The 14821-nt window shown below is 44.2% G+C and overlaps 1 protein-coding gene across 5 annotated transcripts in view; it reads right to left on the reverse strand.

Moving 5' to 3' along the window:
* Positions 1–14821, reverse strand: part of P2RY6 (pyrimidinergic receptor P2Y6) — a 141392-nt gene that overhangs the window by 78889 nt on the left and 47682 nt on the right. The window lies entirely within an intron of this gene.

Raw genomic sequence — 14821 nt, forward strand, 5'->3', positions numbered from 1 at the left:
ACACTTTGAGAGAGTCTGATGTAAGCGATGGTCGCTGAATTGTTGATGCAGATTTGCACTATGTATGTTGGTGTCTTTAACGATTGTGTGTTTTATTGTGAGCCGCTCTGTAAAAAGCAGGTTATAAATGAATAAAAACAACCCCCTCCCCAAATGGTTACCAGTACAGCAGCGGATATACTAGAAGGTGCTATCGGTGGTTCGCCAAGCACTATATTCATCTGCTCCTTTATGTTTTCAAAATCTGTCCGAGATTTACCGACCAGTGAGAAAACAGAGATCTGAGGGAGGGATGCGATTGATCGGCATGAAGGCAGATGGGGTTTATTATGTCAGATCAAAGGTGGCTATGTTTTCTATAGCAGAAACAAAAAATGATGGAACTCGCTTCTTGGGATCATATGATTTTAAAGAGATCCTGAAAACACAACTATTTGTAGATCCTTTTTTAAAAAAAATCTAGTGGGATTTGATTCTCCGGTTTGGGTGGTTTCCAATCTTACGGGTAGAGAAAGGCTGAGGAGGAATGATTTAAATTTGTGGTCACCAGCAATTATAAATACTCTTGTATTTCTGCAACTACTTCTTAATAAGCTGTTTGTTTTTATAATTATGTATTTGATACGCACACTGCTTAGCTTTAAGTGGTTTATAAAGTTTAAAGATAAATAAACATTATTTTGCATTTCTTTGGGGTTATTAAATCAATTTCTTGTGTTTTTATTCCCTTCTTTGGAGGGATAAATGATTATACGGGTGCCTCAGAGCAAATTCATTATCCCCATGCATTAATTTTAAGAGCACTCACATCCATTTCTAATTCATTCCTTTCAATTCCCAACAACCCCTTTCTTCTAGAGGAATACCAATTTTAAATTCGTATTCCATAAGAACATAAGAACTGCCATCTCCGGATCAGACCTTTGGCCAATCAAGTCCGGCGATCCGCACACGCGGAGGCCCAGCCAGGCGTACACCTGGCGTAATTTTAGTCACCCATATCCCTCTATGCCTCTCGTAAGGAGATGTGCGTCTAGTTTGCTTTTAAATCCTAGAACGGTGGATTCTGCTTCCATTACGGGTATTAAAAAACCTTAGGTCGACTTTCTCACCCCATGTCATTTGCCTTGGTAAAAATCTGGAACGATCTCCCTTCAGAAATTAGACTTCTTCCTTCTTTGACATACTTTAGGGTAACTTTGAAGACGTATCTTTTCCAGAAATTTTTAACTGATAAAAAAGGGACTGTAACAGATGAATTTTTTGGTCCAATCATTGTTTTCCTTTGTATTTATAATTAATTTTGTGAACCGGATCGAGTCCCTAGTGGGAACGACTCGGTATATAAGACTATGGATTGGATTCGATCTACGCAAGCTATTATTATTGAATAGATGTCTGTAGAAAGTGTCCAAAAATTGCATTTTAGTGCTAAGGATTCCAAATTCCTATTTCTTATGTAATATTTCTCTTCTTGCATTCTGTAATTCGCTGATTGTCCGGCCTTCTTTCAATGTGAACCGCCATGAAGTCATTTGACTATGGCGGTATAGAAAAATAAAGTTGTTTTTGTTATTTCTGCTGCCTGATCTGTAAAAGTTAAATGTGAGTCTACAGATTGCAGCTTATCCATCCTCGTCTCGATTTGGAGTCCTAAGCATCCATCCTAAGGCAGTTTAGAGATATTCTAACAGCTGTCCTATCAATTCTGATCAACCACGTCCTAGTAGACAAGAGGGTTCAATGCTATCCTTTAAGTTCACATCAGAGTTTATGGGCTCACAAAAAACCAGTGATTAGGGTCACGAGAAACCGACAAACTCACAGACCCCTGGCGGTTGTCTGAATATTCAAGGGTTAAGATGGGTTCCGAATGGATAAAAAAGTCCCTTTAGGAACATAACAACTTTTGAGATCCCTACAGAGGAGGAGGAACGATAGCCCAGGACCACAGCACAAATAACTCCTATTACATTGACCCAGATCCACTTAAAGCAGTGGTCTCCAACTCAAACCCTTTGCAGGGCCACATAAGAACATAAGAAGTTGCCTCCGCTGAGGCAGACCAGAGGTCCATCTCGCCCAGCGGTCCGCTCCCGCGGCGGCCCATCAGGCCCATTGCCTGAGCAGTGGTACCAGACTATCCCTATAACCTACCTCAACTCCTATCTGTACCCCTCAATCCCTTTGTCCTCTAGGAACCTATCCAAACCTTCTTTGAAGCCTTGTAATGTGCTCCGGCCTATCACAGCCTCCGGAAGAGCATTCCATGTATCCACCACCCTCTGGGTGAAAAAGAACTTGCTGGCATTTGTTCTAAACCTGTCCCCTTTTAATTTCTCCGAGTGCCCCCTTGTACTTGTGGTTCCCCATAATCTGAAAAATCTGTCCCTGTCTACCTTTTCTATACCCTTCAGGATCTTGAAGGTTTCTATCATGTCTCCTCTAAGTCTCTGCTTTTGAGGAGACATGATAGAAACCTTTTGGATTTGTAGATACTTGGAGGGCCTCAGAAAAAATAGTTCATGTCTTATTAAAGAAATGACAATTTTGCATGAGATAAAACTCTTTATAGTTTATAAATCTTTCCTTTTGCCAAAGTCTTAATAATAATATTGCCATTTATAGCTAAAGAGACGTATGATCAAGAAACTGTTTATTTTTAAACTTTTGTGATTATGATAAAGAGACCGAGGACCTCAAAATAGTACCTGGCGGGCCGCGAGTTTGAGACTACTGACTTAAAGCTTGCCTTAGCACAGACCTGCTGTCTAAATTCCCCCTTGGGAAGCTCTGCTTACACCAAAAACTCGTGTTTTGGTTGGGCTGGAGCCAGAAAAGTGCGCCAGCATCCAATGCTATGTTGCACTTTTATCATCCGGAGCGCCTCCTGCGACACCAGAAAGTATTTCTTCACAGAGAGAGTGGTTGATCATTGGAACAAGCTTCCAGTGCAGGTGATCGAGGCAGACAGCGTGCCAGACTTTAAGAATAAATGGGATACCCATGTGGGATCCCTACGAGGGTCAAGATAAGGAAATTGGGTCATTAGGGCATAGACAGGGGATGGGTAAGCAGAGTGGGCAGACTTGATGGGCTGTAGCCCTTTTCTGCCGTCATCTTCTATGTTTCTATGATGGGTCATTTGGCCTTTATCTGCCATCATGTTTCTATGTTTCTATAATCAGAAAGTTCTATGACATCACAATGCAGGTGTAAAGAGCCTTAGCCTATAGGAAGAGGAGATGCAAATGTTAAGAGCCTTAGCCAATAGGGAGAGGAGGAGAGAGTGGCTGCTGCAGACACCAGAAAGTATTTCTTCACAGAGAGAGTGGTTGATCATTGGAACAAGCTTCCAGTGCAGGTGATCGAGGCAGACAGCGTGCCAGACTTTAAGAATAAATGGGATACCCATGTGGGATCCCTACGAGGGTCAAGATAAGGAAATTGGGTCATTAGGGCATAGACAAGGGGTGGGTAAGCAGAGTGGGCAGACTTGATGGGCTGTAGCCCTTTTCTGCCGTCATCTTCTATGTTTCTATGAAATGGTTGCTAGTACCATCCTTGAACACTGTGAAGCTATCTGTTAGTCACAAAATAATGTTTTCGGTGCAGGGACATCCCTTTTCTTGGGATTAAGACAGGTGTCAACTTTATGGCAGTTCAAGGGATTACAAACTGCTTTATTTGAACGTTGTTTTGTCACGTAAAGTGAGCTGCAAGCAGTTTGCGATCAGGTTTTTTCTTGAGCTGTTGTTTTAAGGTATTCTATGCGTTATATTGTTGACTGTTTGTGTTTGTTGTCAAGGGGGCGGGGTGTGTTTTACGAATCTGTGTGTACCTTTTGTGTTTTTATTCTGTTTTATTAAGTATATACAATTTTTGTTACCCGCTTAGAATTGTGGATTTGCAGGTTATAAGTATTGCTAACATATTCCTGCAAGTCTCCTGGCTTTAATTTACACTTCTCCCTCCGTATTCGCTGTGATAGGGGATTAACAGAACCGCAAATACAGAAAAACCGTGAATAACTTTTTCATATGTTATTCGCTGTTTTCTATTAAAAACCATCGTGAATAGGGTGAAACCGCGAATAACATGGTGGGAAACCTGGCCTGTTCCTGAAGGAGAGGCAAAACACGGTGAAGAAAGTGCCGGGAATCGGCGATTTTCTCTGTAAACGCTTGGAATCAGCGATTTCTCTTTGCAAGCTGACGTAATTTGGGGGGGAGGAGCCAGCAAGCTAAAAACCGTGAATAATCGAAACCGCGATTGCTGAAACCGCAAATACGGAGGGAGAAGCGTATTTTCCTTTTTTTTTGCAGCTCCAGCTTGCCTATCAAAATTCAGCTCTGAAGGGAAGACACCATCACAATGAGAAAGGAAAGGACAAAAAAAAAAAAAAAGAGAAAATGTCCCTAGTGTTCGTTATCCCAGTTCTTTATTCGCCTGGATTAAACATTTCCCCACCAGGCAAATCATACCAGGCAAACTGAATCCACTGAAGAACCGTGTCAGAAGGAATACCCAATCCACTCACTCGTCGATTTGTTTCGTTCAATGGCTGCGATCCATTTTCAAGAATTTTTAGACAAGAAATTTAATTTGGGCTCAACCAGGATTTGGCAGGAGCATCCCTCCGCTGTGCCTTTGATGTCTTTAATTGCTTAGCCAGTGAACATATCTGTAAACAATCCAGAAACCTAAAAGGAAACACACTGTGGTCGAGACATTCTACAGCTTATCCTGGGTACGCATGGATTCTCTCCTATGGTTTTCTGAACCATCGACCTACGGGGAGGGCCTTTGGAGCTCTGCTTAGTGTTATCTGGGAATCATTCTCATGGTTTGCAAAGATGATTTTTTTCTTCTGTGGCTTGTAATTCCAAGTTAAAGCCTCTTTGTTTTGCCCACAGAACATGGAACTTGCTTACCTTTCGGTCTTTTTTATTGGGGGGGAGGGGTTTCTATTATTCAAATGATCTATGCTCTGAGCTTTGAAAGTTATGGGGGCAGTTCTATAACTTGGTGTCAAGATATAGGCACCACAATCGGGCGCACTTGATGCCAGTTCTATAATGGTTTCAGGGTGGGCAACTTGGACCTGGGTGCTTTAGCCCCATTGTTTTAGCCTCCAAACCGATTAGATGCAAGAAACCCAATACAATTTTAAATAAAGTGAGGCAGGTCTCATGCCTAAGCCAGCCAAGCCCTAGAAAGACTAAGTTAGGGGCCTTTTTACGGCTGGGTGGTAAAGTTCGGGAGGAATTCCAACACAATGCACCTACAGTACTCCCCCGATATTCGCGGGGGGGGGGGGGGGGTCTGTTCCAGGAACCCTCGTGAATCTCGAAAAACCGCAAATACGGCTTTTCATGGGGGAGACTGAAGAGGGCAGCGGGAGAGAGCAGCCGGAGCGCCGCGAGTGCAGGGAATCACTCGCGGTACGCTCCGACCGCCTCTTCCAGCACTAAGTCGGGCCTTATCCAATCAGGAGGTGCCTAGTTATAAAATCATAGTCTGAATTCTGATAATTATGCATATATTTGCTAGTACACAACAAAACAAAAATTAGAGAACCCTTCCCCCCAAAAAAAGTAAAAAAAAAAAAAAAAAGAGAAAAAAGTAGAGTAACACAGATGACTTCTCACCTGGAAGCATAGGCAGTGGAACACATTTTTGTTGGGGGGATGGGCCCAAAGCTCCACCCCAGACCCCACCTAAGCTCTACCTCAGAAACCACCCCAATAATAATAGTACTAATTGTAATGCCATTGTTTCCATTCATTTTTCATATATACAGTACACACAATATAATCTTATTAACAATAGATAAGAACATAAGAATAGCCTTACTAGGTCAGACCAATGGTCCCGTTCTCATGGTGGCCAATCCAGGTCATTAGTGCCTAGCCTAAACCCAAGGAGTAGCAATATTCCATGCTACCGATCCAGAGCAAGCCCTGTGTCTTTCTCAATAACAGACTATGAACTTTTCCTCCAGGAACTTGTCCAAACCTTTCTTAAAACCAGCTACGCTATCCGCTCTTACCACAACCTCTGGCAACGCGTTCCAGAGCTTAATTATTCTCTGAGTGAAAAATAATTTCCTTCTATTGGTTTTAAAAGTATTTCCCTGTAACTTCATCGAGTCTTTGTAATTTTTGACGGAGTGAAAAATCGATCCACTTGTACCTGTTCTACTCCACTCAGGATATTGTAGACTTCAATCCTATCTCCCCTCAGCCGTCTCTTTTCCAAGCTGAAGAGCACTAACCGTTTTAGTCTTTCCTCATACGAGAGGAGTTCCATCCCCTTTACCATCTTGGTCGCTCTTCTTTGAACCTTTTCTAACACCATTATATCTTTTTTGAGATAAGGAGACCAGAATTGAACGCAATACTCCAGATGGGGTCGCACCATGGAGCGTTACAGAGGCATTATAATAATAATAATAATAACTTTAGTTTCTATACCGCCAACACCCAAAGAGTTCTAGGCGGTTTACAGACAAGAACTGGACAATCAGTGAGCAAATACAAGTAAGCAATAGGCACAGATATAGTTACGTGAGTTCTTAGTCGCATAAGAATTTCTTAAACAAGTAGAAAGAGCTGCACAGGAACGTAGTAAAGATAAAGGAAAACGATCCCAGCTAGAATAGGAGAGGATAAGCAACTCCTGCGACCATATGTAAAGCTGATGTTACATAGTAACATAGTAACATAGTAGATGACGGCAGATAAAGACCCGAATGGTCCATCCAGTCTGCCCAACCTGATTCAATTTAAATTTTTTTTTTTTTCTTCTTAGCTATTTCTGGGTGAGAATCCAAAGCTTTACCCGGTACTGTGCTTGGGTTCCAACTGCCGAAATCTCTGTTAAGACTTACTCCAGCCCATTTACACCCTCCCAGCCATTGAAGCCCTCCCCTGCCCATCCTCCACCAAACGGCCATACACAGACACAGACCGTACAAGTCTGCCCAGTAACTGGCCTAGTTCAATCTTTAATATTATTTTCTGATTCTAAATCTTCTGTGTTCATCCCACGCTTCTTTGAACTCAGTCACAGTTTTCCTCTCCACCACCTCTCTCGGGAGCACATTCCAGGCATCCACTACCCTCTCCGTAAAGTAGAATTTCCTAACATTGCCCCTGAATCTACCACCCCTCAACCTCAAATTATGTCCTCTGGTTTTACCATTTTCCTTTCTCTGGAAAAGATTTTGTTCTACATTAATACCCTTCAAGTATTTGAACGTCTGAATCATATCTCCCCTGTCTCTCCTTTCCTCTAGGGTATACATATTCAGGGCTTCCAGTCTCTCCTTATACGTCTTCTGGCGCAAGCCTCCTATCATTTTCGTCGCCCTCCTCTGGACTGCCTCAAGTCTTCTTACGTCTTTCGCCAGATACGGTCTCCAAAACTGAACACAATACTCCAAGTGGGGCCTCACCAATGACCTGTACAGGGGCATCAACACCTTCTTCCTTCTACTGACCACGCCTCTCTTTATACAGCCCAGCATCCTTCTGGCAGCAGCCACTGCCTTGTCACACTGTTTTTTCGCCTTTAGATCTTCGGACACTATCACCCCAAGGTCCCTCTCCCCATCCGTGCATATCAGCTTCTCTCCTCCCAGCATATACGGTTCCTTCCTATTATTAATCCCCAAATGCATTACTCTGCATTTCTTTGCATTGAATTTTAGTTGCCAGGCATTAGACCATTCCTCTAACTTTTGCAGATCCTTTTTCATCTTTTCCACTCCCTCTTCGGTGTCTACTCTGTTACAAATCTTGGTATCATCTGCAAAAAGGCACACTTTTCCTTCTAACCCTTCAGCAATGTCACTTACATACATATTGAACAGGATTGGCCCCAGCACCGAACCCTGAGGGACTCCACTAGTCACCTTTCCTTCCTTCGAGCGACTTCCATTAACCACCACCCTCTGGCGTCTCTCCGACAGCCAGTTTCTGACCCAGTTCACCACTTTGGGTCCTAACTTCAGCCCTTCAAGTTTGTTCAACAGCCTCCTATGAGGAACTGTATCAAAGGCTTTGCTGAAATCCAAGTAAATTACATCTAGCATATGTCCTCGATCCAGCTTTCTGGTCACCCAATCAAAAAATTCAGGTTCGTTTGGCATGATTTACCTTTTGTAAAGCCATGTTGCCTCGGATCCTGTAACCCATTAGATTCAAGGAAATACACTATCCTTTCTTTCAGCAACACTTCCATTATTTTTCCAACAACTGAAGTGAGGCTCACCGGCCTGTAGTTTCCTGCTTCATCCCTGTGACCACTTTTATGAATAGGGACCACATCCGCTCTCCTCCAATCCCCAGGAATCACTCCCGTCTCCAGAGATTTGTTGAACAAGTCTTTAATAGGACTCGCCAGAACCTCTCTGAGCTCCCTTAGTATCCTGGGATGGATCCCGTCTGGTCCCATCGCTTTGTCCACCTTCAGTTTTTCAAGTTGCTCATAAACACCCTCCTCCGTGAACGGCGCAGAATCTACTCCATTTTCTCGTGTAACTTTGCCGGACAATCTCGGTCCTTCTCCAGGATTTTCTTCTGTGAACACAGAACAGAAGTATTTGTTTAGCACATTTGCTTTCTCCTCATCACTCTCCACATATTTGTTCCCAGCATCTTTTAGCCTAGCAATTCCATTTTTTATCTTCCTCCTTTCACTAATATATCTGAAAAAATTTTTATCTCCCTTTTTTACATTTTTAGCCATTTGTTCTTCCGCCTGTGCCTTCGCCAAACGTATCTCTCTCTTGGCTTCTTTCAGTTTCACCCTGTAGTCCTTTCTGCTCTCCTCTTCTTGGGTTTTTTTATATTTCATGAATGCCAACTCTTTCGCCTTTATTTTCTCAGCCACTAGGTTGGAGAACCATATCGGCTTCCTTTTTCTCTTGTTTTTATTGATTTTCTTCACATAAAGGTCCTTTTTATATGGGACTAGCCAATCAGTTGCTTCTTCCAGGCTTCTACTCGCTTCCCGAAGTCGAGTTTTGTATTAAGCAAAGCCTTTCAGGGAGTATGTTCTAGAGCAGGATTGTCCAATGTTGGTTCTCGAGGGCTGCAATCCAGTCAGGTTTTCAGGATTTCCCCAATGAATTTGCATGAGATCTATTTGCATGCACTGCTTCCACTGGGATATCCTGAAAACCTGATCTGCCAAGGGCCAAGGTTGGATGCCCCCTGCTCTACGACGGGGTGCTGAAAAGTTCTCAGCCCAATCAACCAACTTCATTCTTAGTCTTGTTAACCATCCCTTTTTTAATAATTCCTAGCATCCTATTTGCTTTTTTTGGCCGCCGCCGCCACATATTGGGCTGAAGATTTCATCGTATTGTCTATGATGACACCCAGATCCTTTTCTTGGGAGATTCGGGTTATTCTTCCCACATTTGTCCACATTAAATTTCATCTGCCATTTGGTCGCCCAGTCTTCCAATTTCCTAAGGTCCGCCTGCAATTTTTCACAATCCGCATGTGTTTTAACAACTTTGAACAGTTTAGTGTCATCTGCAAATTTAATCACCCCACTCGCCGTACGAATTTCCAGATCATTTATAAATAACTTAAATAGCACCGGTCCTAGTACAGACCCCTGCGGCACTCCACTGTTTACTCTCCTGCATTTAGAAAAATGACCATGTAACCCTACTCTCTTTTTTCTATCCGATACCAATTCCTAATTCACAACTGAACTTTGCCATCTATCCCATGTCTCTTTAATTTTCTCAGGAGCCTCTCGTGAGGAACTTTATGAAAAGCTTTATCCACATGTTTATTTAAACCTTTAAAGAAATCAAGCATAATGGTTAACCACAAAATTAATCTAGGCAAAGCACACTATGTTTGTCAACGTTCATTCCTACCATGCAGAACACAGATAACCCATATGCAAACACAGGACCACAAACTAACTCCCCCCCCCCCCCCCCCTTTTTACAAAATCATAGCATGGTTTTTAGTATTGACTGTGGTGGTAACAGCTCCAATGCTCATAGTGTGGGAGCTGTTACCGCCATAGCCAGCGCTAAAAACCGCACCACGGTTTTGTAAAAGAACTAATATACACAACGAAGCGCTAAGATGCCAGACTCTCCATGCATTATAACACCAGAGAAATAGAAAGCAATTCATTTCTTCCTGAACAGTGCAAGATATACAATAGACAGCAAATAGAAATTCTCAAAACTGACACATTTCAATCACTAAATTGAAAATAAAATCATATTCCCTACCTTTGTGATCTGGGAATTTTATTTTTCTCTGGTTGCACTTCCTTCTGTCTGTGCTATCCATTTGCTGGTTTTCTTTCCTTCTTCGCTTTCTGACCTACATCCATCTTTAGTCAATTATTACTCAGGGAAAGGTGTTTATATAGACCATTAATATGGAAAGACAGGTAGCGAAACACGTTTTGTGTGAAGCAAAAAGCGTTACCCTCAATTAAACTTCAATTGTTATTCAATGAATGTTATATATATGAAAGATCAGCTCAGAGACAGGGAGGAGTTTATGGAAGGGGGGGGAAAAAACCCTTGCACCTCGAAAGACGTCTTTTGAGCATATAAGATCCTTTAAGGTGCAAACTTCAACGATCTGAAAAATTCCAATCACCTGTGCCGCCTAGTACTTTTCACTCAGTGTGGCTGAAATTGACACTGGTTTCCTGAGGCAGGAGCACGAAACGTGTTCACGTTGGAACCAAGAAACCAAGCTTTAAATTAAGGAACCTTAAATATTCTCTTGAATTATTCATATTCAATTAATATTGGTGACAGGTCAAAAACGCGCAAGACAATTGCGCGCAGACAAAATAGCGCAGACAAATAAGCGCAAAGACAATTGCGCGCAAGACAATTCAGCGCAAGACAATTGAGCGCAGCGACAACTCAGCGCAAGACAACTCAGCGCAAGACAACTCAGCGCAAGACAACTCAGCGCGCCACTAGAGGCCGCTTGACCATCGGAGGACACGCGCACGTACAGCACGTGAACACGTCATCACGTCAACATGTGTTATGTATGATTCCCTTGACTCTTTGCGTTTTCAACATAAATCACGTGAATGCATTTTCGTTACCATGGTTACGTTATCTCATGATATATATTCTCCGAACAGCATTTAAATACAAGTCACGTGAATGCATTTTCGTTACTATGGTTACGTTTCTACATTATATATGTCCTCCTTCCTTTCCCGCCTTCCTTTCGCTGCCTGACCGTGTCCGTTATAGGTAAAGATCTGGTTTTGCTGGTACTTGATCTATAACGAATATTTGTCTTGCGCGGATTTTTCTCGCCTCTGGTGAGAGCGAACGTCCACATTTCTTGCGCTCAGTTGCTCGCGCTCAGTTGTCTTGCGCTCAGTTGCTTGCGCTCAGTTGTCTTGCGCTCAGTTGTTTTGAGCTCAGTTGCTCGCGCTCAGTTGTCTTGCGCTCAGTTGTCTTGCGCTCAGTTGCTCGCGCTCAGTTGTCTTGCGCTCAGTTGTCTTGCGCTCAGTTGTCTTGCGCTCAGTTGTCTCGCTCGTGCACATTTGTGAAAATAATTTGCGCTCAATTGTCTTGCGCTCAATTGTCTTGCGCTCAATTGTCTTGCGCTCATTTGTCTTCACGCTCAGTTGTCTTGCGCTCAGTTGTCTCGCGCTCGATTGTCTGCGCGATTTTGTCCGCGCGCGATTGTCTTGCGTGAAATTGTCTTGCGCGCAATTGTCTATGAACCTTAATATTGATTTGGCACTAATTTGGTATTTAGTTATGCTTAAAAGTATGAAAGATCTAGCAATGATTGGGTGTCGAGGTGGTACAAGGGTTTTTTTTTCCCTTCCATAAACCCCTCCGTCTCTGAGCCGATCTTTCATATGTATAGCATTCATTGAATAACAATTGAAGTTCAATTGAGGGTCGTGCTTTTTGCTTCACACTACATCCATCTTTGGCATTAACTTTTAACATTCAACTTTCTTCCATTTTTCTGCTTTCTTCTCAAAATCTACTTTTCCATGTTTTCCTTTTACTTCCCATCTATCCATAAAAAACATTTGTTCTCTCTCTTCCCTGCCACACCGATTGCTGTGCACCATCTCCTCCCTCCCTCTCCCCTTCCCCTCCATCCCTGTGCACCATCTCCTCCCTCTCTCATGGTCTAGCACAGGGGTAGGGAACTCCGGTCCTCGAGAGCTGTATTCCAGTCGGGTTTTCAGGATTTCCCCAATGAATATGCATGAGATCTATGTGCATGCACTGCTTTCAATGCATATTCATTGGGGAAATCCTGGAAACCCAACTGGAATACGGCTCTCCAGGACCGGAGTTCCCTACCCCTGGTCTAGCATCTCTCTCCTCTCCCATGGTCCGGCATCTCTCTCTTCCCTCCCTCTTCCCATGGTCTAATCTAATGTCTCTCTCCTTCTCTTCCCACCTTCCCACAGTCTAGCATCTCTCGCTCCCCTCCTTCCCTTCCCTGGTCTGGCATCTCTCTCCTTCCCCTTCCAGTGGTCTCACAACTCTCTCTATCCTTCCATCACCCTTCTCCAGAACCCATCTCTCCCTTCTTTGAGTCATCTCTCCTCCCTCCCAGTGTAACATTTCTCCTTCCTCCTTCTCCACCACTCTCATGTCGAGGGATTGACATATGATCGGTGGCCGCTTTTTAGGCAACTTTCGATATTGGCCTCGCATAGAGAATCCAGGCCTAAGCCCAAATCCAATGTAGCTCTTTGCAGGCCATTTAAAAAAAAAAAAAATTTGCACCGATTCTATAAACGTCGACTTGGAACGCAGCACATAGTGCATGTCAGCTTAATTAGATGCTGTTTACAGAATCAAACCTAACAGCACCTAAAATACACGTAGGTGGCATTAGGCACCTGAATCTTAGGCACACCCTATATATTACAGGGTTTTCTTGATCTAAACACTGGCGTCTAAGTCCACTGTAGGTGCCTACGTGCAAAACATGCTCAGGATCTACCTACGATCCACCCCTAACCTTGTCCACTTTCTGGTAGGTGTCATGGACTGGGCGCCTACCTGAACATGGTAAGCACTTACCAAGTTAGGCACCTACCAACCAATTAATCTTCATTTAAGCGAATTATGAGGTGCTCATTGCTTGTTATCAGTGCCAATTATGCTTTTTAATTAATTAAGTTAGGTACGCTAACTATCCTTTAGCTCCTCGAGTCCTGACTCTACCAGACCCACCCAAAGATATAAACTTTCCTTCCCCTCCCTACGCGGTATTCTCTATGCAGGTAAACTGGGAAAATCTCTTCTCTTCAAAATCACAGGTCTTTGGAACGACCTTACTATCCCGCTGCGGAACCTTACTATCCCGCTGCGGAACCTTACTATCCCGCTGCGGAACCTTACTATCCCGCTGCGGAACCTTACTATCCCGCTGCGGAACCTTACTATCCCGCTGCGGAACCTTACTATCCCGCTGCGGAACTTTACTATCCCGCTGCGGAACTTTACTATCCCGCTGCGGAACCTTACTATCCCGCTGCGGAACCTTACTATCCCGCTGCGGAACTTTACTATCCCGCTGCGGAACCTTACTATCCCGCTGCGGAACCTTACTATCCCGCTGCGGAACCTTACTATCCCGCTGCGGAACTTTACTATCCCGCTGCGGAACTTTACTATCCCGCTGCGGAACCTTACTATCCCGCTGCGGAACCTTACTATCCCGCTGCGGAACCTTACTATCCCGCTGCGGAACTTTACTATCCCGCTGCGGAACCTTACTATCCCGCTGCGGAACCTTACTATCCCGCTGCGGAACTTTACTATCCCGCTGCGGAACCTTACTATCCCGCTGCGGAACCTTACTATCCCGCTGCGGAACCTTACTATCCCGCTGCGGAACTTTACTATCCCGCTGCGGAACTTTACTATCCCGCTGCGGAACTTTACTATCCCGCTGCGGAACTTTACTATCCCGCTGCGGAACCTTACTATCCCGCTGCGGAACCTTACTATCCCGCTGCGGAACTTTACTATCCCGCTGCGGAACCTTACTATCCCGCTGCGGAACCTTACTATCCCGCTGCGGAACCTTACTATCCCGCTGCGGAACCTTACTATCCCGCTGTGAAACCTTACTATCCCGCTGCGGAACTTTACTATCCCGCTGCGGAACCTTACTATCCCGCTGCGGAACCTTACTATCCCGCTGCGGAACCTTACTATCCCGCTGCGGAACCTTACTATCCCGCTGCGGAACCTTACTATCCCGCTGCGGAACCTTACTATCCCGCTGCGGAACCTTACTATCCCGCTGCGGAACCTTACTATCCCGCTGCGGAACTTTACTATCCCGCTGCGGAACCTTACTATCCCGCTGCGGAACCTTACTATCCCTCTGCGGAACCTTACTATCCCGCTGCGGAACTTTACTATCCCTCTGCGGAACCTTACTATCCCGCTGCGGAACCTTACTATCCCGCTGCGGAACTTTACTATCCCGCTGCGGAACCTTACTATCCCGCTGCGGAACTTTACTATCCCGCTACGGAACCTTACTATCCCGCTGCGGAACCTTACTATCCCGCTGTGGAACTTTACTATCCCGCTACGGAACCTTACTATCCCGCTGCGGAACCTTACTATCCCGCTGCGAAACTTTACTATCCCGCTGCGGAACCTTACTATCCCGCTGCGGAACTTTACTATCCCGCTACGGAACCTTACTATCCCATTGCGGAACCTGGGCTCTCTCTAACTATTCCACAAGCAACTGAAAACTTGGCTCTTCTCTAACATGTAATTCTATTTTCCCCC

The sequence above is a fragment of the Geotrypetes seraphini genome, chromosome 6 (genome assembly GCF_902459505.1).
Source record: "Geotrypetes seraphini chromosome 6, aGeoSer1.1, whole genome shotgun sequence".
Lineage (NCBI taxonomy): Eukaryota > Metazoa > Chordata > Amphibia > Gymnophiona > Dermophiidae > Geotrypetes > Geotrypetes seraphini.